The sequence below is a fragment of the Podarcis filfolensis genome, assembly GCF_964270895.1.
Source record: "Podarcis filfolensis genome assembly, chromosome: 6".
NCBI classification, from domain to species: Eukaryota; Metazoa; Chordata; class Lepidosauria; order Squamata; family Lacertidae; genus Podarcis; species Podarcis filfolensis.
The window spans coordinates 46,512,625-46,522,719 of NC_139609.1; the positions used below are offsets into that span (position 1 = coordinate 46,512,625).

At 40.5% G+C, this 10,095-nt stretch overlaps 1 long non-coding RNA gene across 2 annotated transcripts; it reads left to right on the forward strand.

Moving 5' to 3' along the window:
- The first annotated feature begins 2,338 nt into the window (after positions 1 to 2,338).
- Positions 2,339 to 9,887, forward strand: LOC310765091. 2 transcript variants are annotated; one of them, XR_014549438.1, is made up of 4 exons: positions 2,350 to 2,385; positions 5,389 to 5,475; positions 6,765 to 6,818; positions 9,588 to 9,887. It is a non-coding gene; the product is annotated as an uncharacterized lncRNA (long non-coding RNA). The 2 variants fall into 2 exon arrangements; XR_014549437.1 differs by lacking the exon at positions 6,765 to 6,818 and having other exon boundaries at positions 2,339 to 2,385.
- The last annotated feature ends 208 nt before the right edge of the window (positions 9,888 to 10,095 follow it).

A 10,095-nucleotide genomic window follows, 5' to 3' on the forward strand; every position in this document is an offset into this window, starting at 1 on the left:
TTACTCCGAGATGACCAGACATTCAGCAACAGCAGCCGCAGACCCAAGGGCTGCCTGATAGGACAACCACAATTCCCCACTGCAAGGCCACTTATGCATGCTAGCCTTTCTTTCCCAAGTTAATGTTTGCTTAGGATGCCTCTGAGAAAAACCAGGTTTGACCAGCCTTCACAATTCAAATCTTCCCTCATAGTAAGGGTTGAACTAAACTGCATCATAAAAATATATTTTCTGTATAATCTGTTGTTATGACAGAAGAAACTGATGAAAGCAGTCTGTTTGTCCATCTAGCCAAGTATTGTCGACTCAAGAGGCCAGTGGCTGTCTAGAAGAGCTCTCCAAAGTCTCTTTCCCATCACCTGCTACTTGATAGAAATCCCAGGGATTGAACCCATAAACCTCTACTACATACCACTAAGCTGTGTCCTTCTAGTGTTTGCCATCACTATTAAAAAAAAACCCCAGAAAAGTATCAAATGATTCTCAGATCACTCTCACCCCTGCTGTGGACTTATGAAAACAGCCCCAAAATGAAGCGTTTCTAACCCAATCACTTTGGGCGGGGGGGAGACTATTAAGTACATCAATAAGATATCTCTATAGAAACTGTTCCACTTTTGTCTGTAATGTGTTTTTCCTAGGATAATTAATGGCTCTGAAGAGTGATATTGAGGCCAGCTGTTCCTTGCCTGTTTCAGTTCTTTAGACAGCAACCTCATGTGATTAACAGTGGTAAACTATCAAAATGCCTGGACAGAGACTTTCTATTGCAGGTGCCCCTGAGGAGACCATGTGTTATGAGGGGTGCAATGATCCATGGGAAGTTCTGTATGTGCCTGCCTTCCACAGCCTCCCCTCATCTCTTGACAGCTCAATAATGACACTTGGGAGGTCTTTAAAAGTAGACTCTGATGCAACACAAGATGCTACCATTGGGGGAAAGTCCCAATGCACACAGATAAGGAACTCTTTGGATATGGGTCTAAGTTTTTTTCAGAAATTTATATCCTGCTCTCCAAGATGCTCCAGGTGGCAAATATAGTTCCTCCTATTTTATCCTCACAATGACCCTGTGAGGTAGATTAGACTGAGGGAAAGAGACTAGCTCAAGGTTACCCAGTGAACTTTATGGCTGAGTGGAGATTTGAACTTGGGTCTCCCATACCCTAGCCCAGCCTTATAGTCAGAATACTACAATAGCTCTTTCAACTGAAATTGACATTCCAAATAAAGAAGAAAAAGTCATTATAATGGTACATTACTAAAAGAAGTAACAACACTAGCTTTTCCATTGTTTTTATTATGTTTTAGTTTTAGGTAATGAATATGTCAAAAATTCTAATTTGTGTCAAATATATATACATATAATATAATTGTCAAAATAAGCTTCCATGGGTGAGGCTGATTGTTTGGGCAAAAGTTAGTGACAACAAATATAAAAGACGGGGGGGGGAGGGAATAAATATTTGGGCTCCTGCTTTCAAATGGACAAATATAAAATTGCTCTATAATGCAGTTCCTGCTAACTATTTCGAAAAGTTAGGTACATCTTTTCTAAACATCAGGTTTTGATTTTAAGAAAGTTAAAACAGGGAAAACTTTTCAGTGGGTTAATATGAAGAGAAACGGCATTACATCATTTGCTATCTCTCTGCAAAAGAAAGGTTAGCTTTCAATGCAAAGTGCACTCTTAACTTTCACATCCTCATGGAATTCGCTGCATAAATAGTGATACCACATCTCCTAATTAAATCCAATGCCACATTTATTTTTTGCCAACAAGATACTTAAGTGTTAGAAATGGACCTCAGGTTTCCATGAAACTTTAACAGCCTGTGAAATCCTGAATTTCTTTTTTAGTGCTGCTGCCACTCAGTAAATAATGATGAAAGTTGTGGGATATTTTTGGCCTAGGTCAAGTGCTCTTCAAGAGAAAAACATGCTAAGAGGAGGAAATATAAGTACACTGTCAAATGTCAATGACTGCAAAATAGCTGCCGAATATATATTTACCGAGGCTCTGCTGGGAGGGTTTGACGTAATGACATGCTCTTAACAAAAATCTCACATGATTGGTTTACTAGTAGCAATTTCCAAGCAAAGTGTGCCTAAAAAAAGTATGTTGGGGATAAAAGCTCTGCGAATACATTCAACATTATCTTAAAAGCATTTGCAAATATGCATGCAAATTTTTCAAATGCTCAGGGCTTTAATTATGTGATTATATGGATTTTTAATGGCAGAGAATTCAGTGAGGCTCTAAAGTCTCAAGAGTTGATTGTAGTCGAATCCTGGAACTAGATTTTGCCAGTTTGATGCAGTTAGTTCTTGTGTGCACATTCTGACACTACAGAAGCCACTTGACGTGCAACAGAATAGAGGCAGGTAATTGTGGTTAATGGCTCCCCAAGTACGTTTGGTAATATACATCACCAATCCAACAAACACTAATTGAGAGGCCAGCCAGGACTCAGTTGGGGTTCATGCCTGGTTACAGAACTGAATAAGCCTTGGTCACCCTGATGGATGAATTTTATCAAATGGATGACAAGGGGAGTGTAACTCTGTTTTTCTTACTTAGCTTCTGATACCACTGGCCATAGAGGGCGAGCTGTCATTAGTACACTACTGATACCCTCTGTAACATCTGAATTGGGAGAAGCTGTACAAGCCCTGGACTGATGTCTGAAGTTGGTAGTGGGCTGGATGAGGGCCAGTAACCTAACTGAATTGTGGCAAGCCAGAGGTACTGTGATTGGATCATCGAGTCCATATAATCAGTCATTTGCCTGCTTTGGATGAGGTTATACTCCCCCAAAGTGAACATTCATAGTCTGGGAATACTCCTGGGCCCATCTCTGTCACCAGAGGCCCAGATAATCTTAGTGGCTAGTAGTGCCTTTTACCAGCAACAATCATTTCTGGATCAATATAGCCTAACCACTGTTGTCTATGTGTTAGTCACCAGGGAAAGGCTGCTGTAGACATCTGAATGGCACATACATGTTCATTATTTCTTTAGTTTTTTACAATATATGATCAAAACTGGATTACTGGAAGAATATGGGTGGCAAGACAAATAAAATGTTACAGTATTATCAAGGCTGTTTGAGATTCAGCCTTCTAATTCTGAATTGTTTTAGAGTCCAGAATGATGCATTGTGCATTAGCATTTTGTACCTCCATCTTGGGATCCAACTGATGGATGATGAGAGGTGAGATTCACATTGATCCTCTATCACTTCATCATAAATCAGGGGATTTATTCAGGGAGGGAGGGAGGATCCATGTTTCAGTGTAGAACATTTCTGCCTGCCTCCATAAATTTTCAACCAGTTTTAATCACTCTGAGACTGATAACCATCAAACACTGTTAATTTCCAACAAATTATCTAATCCAGATGGTTGAACAATCTGGATAAACACTGGACCCAATAGGATCATAAAATAAATAAGCATGAAACGGTTTAAGGTTTCAACTCTCAGCTCACCTAACCTAGGACCTCAGCAAGCTTCCCATCTTTCCAAACAGGAAAATGTAAATATGGTAATATGTAGCACGTGTTTGCAACAGGATTGACTTTCTGCTAGTTTGCATGGTGAAAGCCCACACACATAACTGCCTCAAGGGAGATAAACTTCATTTAGACTAATATGTTAATCATGAACCAGGCCTAGGCTCTTTTACCAACTCTATTACAGCTACTCCAAAAGTATGAACAGAGCAATAAGGTATATGATTGTGATTCAGTCAATTTTGGTAAATTATTGGTAAATTTCAGGAAAGATGCAAGATAGTTTTGGAGTGTCAAAAACAATAAAGCAAAATGAGAAAATGTTTGCAGTTCAGAAAGTCAAAATTGAGTCCTGGATTCAGGTTACATTTAAAAGTTGTGCAAGATTCCATTCCACCTCTTTTATTTGGATTTATTTGGATTATATCACTGGATTTCTGCTCCTAAATGCAATGGGTGAGCACAGTAATAGAATGATCAAATCATTGGGAATTAGAATACCAATGCTCATCATTATTCCTGAGCAAGTTGAAGTGGAAGAATCAAGTCTATTTACATAAAACAATTTTCTGTTGCTTTCAGTGCACCAGAGTAAGGTTGCAATCCTGTTCACATGTTGGACTGCCCTGTCAAACCAAATTTTGAATTTATTGCAGTTTGTGAACATCTGTCAAGTCCTTTGTGCCCTGATTGTTGTCCTTGGAGGAATCTGGTGTCCTTTTATCTTATGAGATCACATGGCAGTTATTTTGAACAGCTAATGGCTTTCAGATGGTCAAACAGCATCTTAAAAATGCAATTTTCTGCACTGCCATGTTAATAAAAATGCCGTATTTGCCAGAACCCCCCACCCCAAATGTTGGGGTACTTGGGGTAGGAACAGTCAGATTAATGTCTTCACGTTCTTAGAAAATGTGGTGTTGACTTTTAAATAGCTTCTGTTGACTTGGAAACAAAGGTAATTGGTAAGAGTGGCAGCCAAGCCGGGGGAGAGGGTCAAGCGATGCATGTTGATGATTTTTTTTTTAAATAATAAAGCAGTCAAACAAAATTATGATGAGCAATTTCTTCCTTCGTCTGAAGAAACTGGTGCAAAGGTGCGTTTCCCACTGAATATAAACAGCAGTCATGGGGGTAACATTGACATGGGTACAGGGTTAAAGTCATCCTCCCTCCAACATCACAGGCACAATCTAGAGTTCCCATGGCTGTTGTTTATCTGTTTAGTAATTGTTAAGTGCATGAATAATGGCATCTCTTATTTGGCCCTAATTTATGTGTGTGTTTTAAAAAGTGCACTTAAGCGGACCACTTTTATTTTGAATAAAAAATTGCTGTGGAGCCCCAACCCAGACTGTGCTCTGGATCCTCACTGGGGGCCCATGCAGTTTCCTCGCCCAAATCTTTTCTCCTCAGGGGCTGCCCACAATTGATGATTTCCAGCAGGAAACTGACAAAGGGCCCTAATCCTGTCACAAAGACTCTTCACAAGCTCCCCACCCCCACCCAATTTTTAAAGGCTACATTTTCCTTCAAAACAAAAGTGATTATTTCTATGTGTAAATGAAACTTAATAGAAAAGAAGTGGTTACTGTATCATCTCTGACTGTTTACAAAACTGCAAGTTGTAGCCCAAGTTGTAGCTTCGCCTTTAAACAGGCTCATTTTTCTAGGCTCTGATATGCCTAGAAATATGTTTATGCAGCATGCACACAAAATATTGTTATAGGTGTGATTGTCATGCATATGTAGAATTTTCATTCAACAATGCTCAGCTGAAAGTGTGCATAGCAATGTTCCAAAGCTCCTTGCTTACGGAAATGATAAAATAAGAACAACATCGTTTTATCAAAATGCTATTTTTCCTCTTCAGAAATGGCATGATGGCAGAAATGGAAGGTGTAGGAAACATAATCGGCTTGAACTGAAATGCTGAATTCCATCCATTCTTTCAAACAGGGTAAATGGAAATAGCTGAGACATAAGTTTGAGTGTTGGCTAAAACTGAGCATCATTCATTTATTTATTAAACCATTTATTTGTTTATTTCTGCTGCTGTTGTTAAAAAAAAGTTTAGGAAAGTTATTTACACAATTAAAGTAAGAAACAAAGGCAAGCAGAACTGACTGATAAAAGGCAACAGTCACACAAAATCTACCCAGTCCAAAAATATTAAAATCCAATACCTATATACAGCTAAAAGCCACCAGCCTCCCAATAAAGTAACAGTTCCAACTGAAGCTAAGTAAAATAAATGTCTCTTTAGGCGCTGTGGGTTAAACCACAGAGCCTAGGACTTGTCGATCAGAAGGTTGGCAGTTCGAATCCCCGTGATGGGGTGAGCTCCCGTTGCTCAGTCCCTGCTCCTGCCAACCTAGCAGTTTGAAAGCACGTTGAAGTGCAAGTAGATAAATAGGTACCGCTCCGGCGGGAAGGTAAATGGCATTACGCTACTCTGGTTCGCCAGAAGCGGCTTAGTCATGCTGGCCACATGACCCGGAAGCTGTACGCTGGCTCCCTCGGCCAATAAAGCGAGATGAGCGCCGCAACCCCAGAATCGGCCACTACTGGACCTAATGGTCAGGGGTCCCTTTACCTTTTAAAGGCCTATAGTGATGACCCCCAGATAACAGTATGTTTCAGAGGTGTGGAGCCGTTGTAGAAAATGCCCTCTCCCGAGTGTCTGCCAATCTAACTGTTTGAGATGGGCTGTTGAGTAGTATCTCTCTTGCTGACCTTAAAGTGTGGTCAGGCTGATATGGGTAAAGGTAGTCTTCAAGCAGCTTGAGTGCAAACTGTTTAAGGTTTTGAAGATTAAACCCAGCATTTTACATTGAGTTTTGAAATGCAGTAGCCTCCAGTGCTGCTGGCCATTTATTCAGTATTCAACTGTGGCTGTATTCAACAGCAGCAGGAAGTTCCAAAGCATCTTTAAGGGTAGCCCCACATAGAGAGCAGTGCAGTAGTCTAGCCTGCATGTTCCAGGTACGTAGTAATGAAAGCAAGAGCAGAATCCTCCGGTTACTGGCTGCCGCTACCACTTCCACTTCCACCTGCGTATTCCCAGTTAGTAGCAGCTCCAGGAAGATTCCTACTCAGTCCACATGGACCTTCGGGGGTGTGCAACCCCATCTGACACCCGTTTTAAACCTCTACCCACAGTGTTTGATTTCTTTACACTCACAGTTCTCCTGTCGAGATGTAGACTCAGGGTTTTTGTTCCTTCACCCACCCCAAATTTCTTTCCAGGTACTGGTTCAAGAGTTCTCCCGTTTCCTTGAGACTAGTAGGTGGAAATGAAAGGTATTGCTGAGTATTATTCTTGCAATGGTGAAAATTCAATCCAAACCTCCAGATGGCTTCCTCCAACAGATTGATGTAGATGTTAAAAAGCTAGAGAGAGATGTTGGAACTTTGTGGCAATTGTCATGGGTGGGAATAAAAGACCCCCAGCACCATCTGCCAGGACAGGACAGCTCCTTCAGAAAGAATCAGAACCACTGTAACACCACAAGATAAATGATCCAGAAGGTTGCTATGGTCCATTTAACTTTAGCTGAAAGCTTCTGAGAGCCCCAGGAGAAACAACAGGATTGCACTCTCCCATAGGAGCCAAGTCCTAGGGGCTGGGGTCCCTTCTCCACCCCCTAAAATATTTGAGGGGACCAGGACCCCCCAAAGTTGATGGACATTTCCATTCAGATGTTTGTATGTGCCACAACATGTGATCAATTAAGTGTGATGGTGCTTACCTGAGCCCCCCACCCCCAATATTTCATTGAAGTTAGGCTCCCCTGCACTCTCTTCATCTATTCCCCAGCATAAATTATCCATCAGAGCAACAAAAGCCATTTTCCTCCCCAAACTAAGCCTGTAATGAGATTTGTATACATCTAAATAATTAGCATCAGTGCCTAGCGTCAAGGAACAACCACATACTCAGACACCCTCCTCAATAATTGTAAATTTGAGCCAGGCTATAACTATCAGAAACCACTGGATCTGAATTAGGCATCGAAACAGTGAAGATTGCCCCATTACTTCAAGGTCCAAACACCCATCCCTGGTGGATTTCACAAGCCAGGATGGACAAGAGTCCTGAAAACAGATGGCGGGCCTCAGTCCTTGAGGTAGTTTGTCTATGTCCTCAGGCGACACAAGTAGAAAGGTATCCCGAATACCATGAGCAGACATTGCAACAGTCCCATCCATCTCAGACTCTGTCAAAACAATGGCATCCAGCTCATGTCCCACATTCCGTAAAACTGCCCTAGGAATATGTAACATTTTTATTTGGAAAAAGAAAAGAAAAAAAATGGGCCCCATGTATGTCCTCAGGCAAAGACTGAAGAAGAGGAAGCAACAGTCTGTTAACAATGCATATTGTCCATTTCCTTTTAGACAGGTCAGTAACACAAATGTTTTCCTTGTCCATAAACAGCCTGAATCCCTCTTTCAGCGATTCCTGGTGGTCTCAAACCATCAACAAGCATAAAAACATTTCCCCCAAATATTTGCCTTAACCAGTTTCTTTGCAGTGTGAAGAAATAAACCAGCTCCCCCTTCCATGGCCTGATTCCTTAGAAGAGGTTTCTCCCCCCCCCATCCCTTACTGCCCCACAGCCCGCCCCTTACACACATACACTTGCAATTAGAGCTATTCTCATGTAACTTTCTTCCTCCTCTCTCTCCCTTGTATAATCTCCATTTCCCTTCGACGTGCGTTATTTGGTTTGGGAATTATGTCTATTTACTCTGAGTGGAAGTTGTACAAAGGTTGTGTTTATGGGAGAAAATTATATCACTGACAAACGCTGATTGGCATGTGGACCTTGCGAGGGAAAACTGCAGAGGGTGTTTTCATCAACTTGGAATAACACAATGATTGTGTTTTCAGCAGAACTAAGTGTTCACATACTCCAGTGCTTTCTGATGGTTGTTTATACAAGGCACAGCTTCCCAGATCTGGGAGAGGGAGAGAGAGCAAACTTAACTGAGACAGGAAGCAAATAGAACATTAACCATAATGCAGAAGCAGGAATTCCCTTTTGGAAGAAAATCTGCTCTTTAATTTCTATAGAAACTGGTGGGATGGTGGAAAATAGCCTCGCAAGTTCGGTTTGCACAAACCTGTAGACCCATTTCTACTGCCAAACATGAGTCAGCGGATTTTATAATCTTGTAGACCCGTTTCTACTGCCAAAGAAGAGTCAGCAGATTTTATTATAAGTAAGAATTAGGGCCTCATCTTTAATGTAGCCAAACAAAATATTAAAAAAATATATATCAAAGGGAGAAACCTAAGTCTGTTGCTGTTTAAGGAACCTTTTGGGAGCGGACAGTCTGTAATAATTGTCATCTTCAGTCAATTCACAGGATTGTTGACTTAAGTAAAACCGATGGCCATACACAGTAATGTTTTATCCTGGTGCAAAAGAGTATTAAGTGCAATCCTCAATCCATTTATTCTTGCTATTGCTTTATTCTGGGAAAGTGAATTGAAACACAGCGATCTTTTCAAAAAACAAAACAGAAAGCAGGTGCTTGGATTTAAGTGATTTAGCAGTAGTTGACTTCAATACAGCCAATATCCTTTAAACCTTAGTAGTGAATATATACAGATTTAGGAGAGGTAGGTTGCTTTAGTACAATAGATAAAGGATCTGGGAGTAACCTTACTAGTTTCAGATACTGAGGGAAATTCATAATAATCTCTAGGAATAATAGCAGTTTGGTGTGTTACTGACTGTGAAGGGAATAGGAAGTACAAGCGATTTGCACTTTGTGATGTCTAGTCTTCTTTGTAATGTATGAGAAAGAAATCACACTCCCACCCCCTACCCCGTGGTAAGATGTGCACACTGTTTTCCATGTTCAAAACTTGTGCACCCCTCCAAAGTGGGTTCTTTCTTCCCTGTCATCCAGTAATACCACTTTAAAGGTTGCCTGTGCAGCATCTCTGTCTATGCAATACAGAAATTTTTTATTAGCAAACACTGATTTAAACAATGCAACAAATTAGATTTCAGGCCACTAATTTATTCTTCCTTTTCCATCCCTTCTCTTTCCCAGCCTTTTAGAAAACCCAGCAACAACATGACATGAAAAGAAAGGGGTCCTGTTTGCTGTTTGTTGTATATAATAGGTTCCTGAGCTGGAAGAGGAGTTGCTTTTAAAAATCAGCAGCTCACACTTAAGTTACTAAGTCAACTTTTTGTATTGTTTCAGATTTTGTCATGCAATAGACTCCATCTGTGGTATAGATGTACTTTATGCAGGTTATATTAAATTATATTTTAATAACTCTCCATATTCCCCCCCGCCCCCTTTATCCACTTCAGTTTTAAAAATCTCAGCCCCTTTAACAGAGAAGGAGGGGAGGGCATTTATTAATGCAGCACTTTCTGAATTGTTTTATAATTGGAAACATTTTTGCCAAGCAAAGTCCATGAATAAAACTCACTTCCAAATCAAACTCCTTGTTCCCTGTTATTTTTAACTCTCCAGTCAAATGCTTTTATTAGATTGAAAACTTTCACTGTTCTTTTTTTAAAAAAAATATTGAGCAGTGTAATGTTCT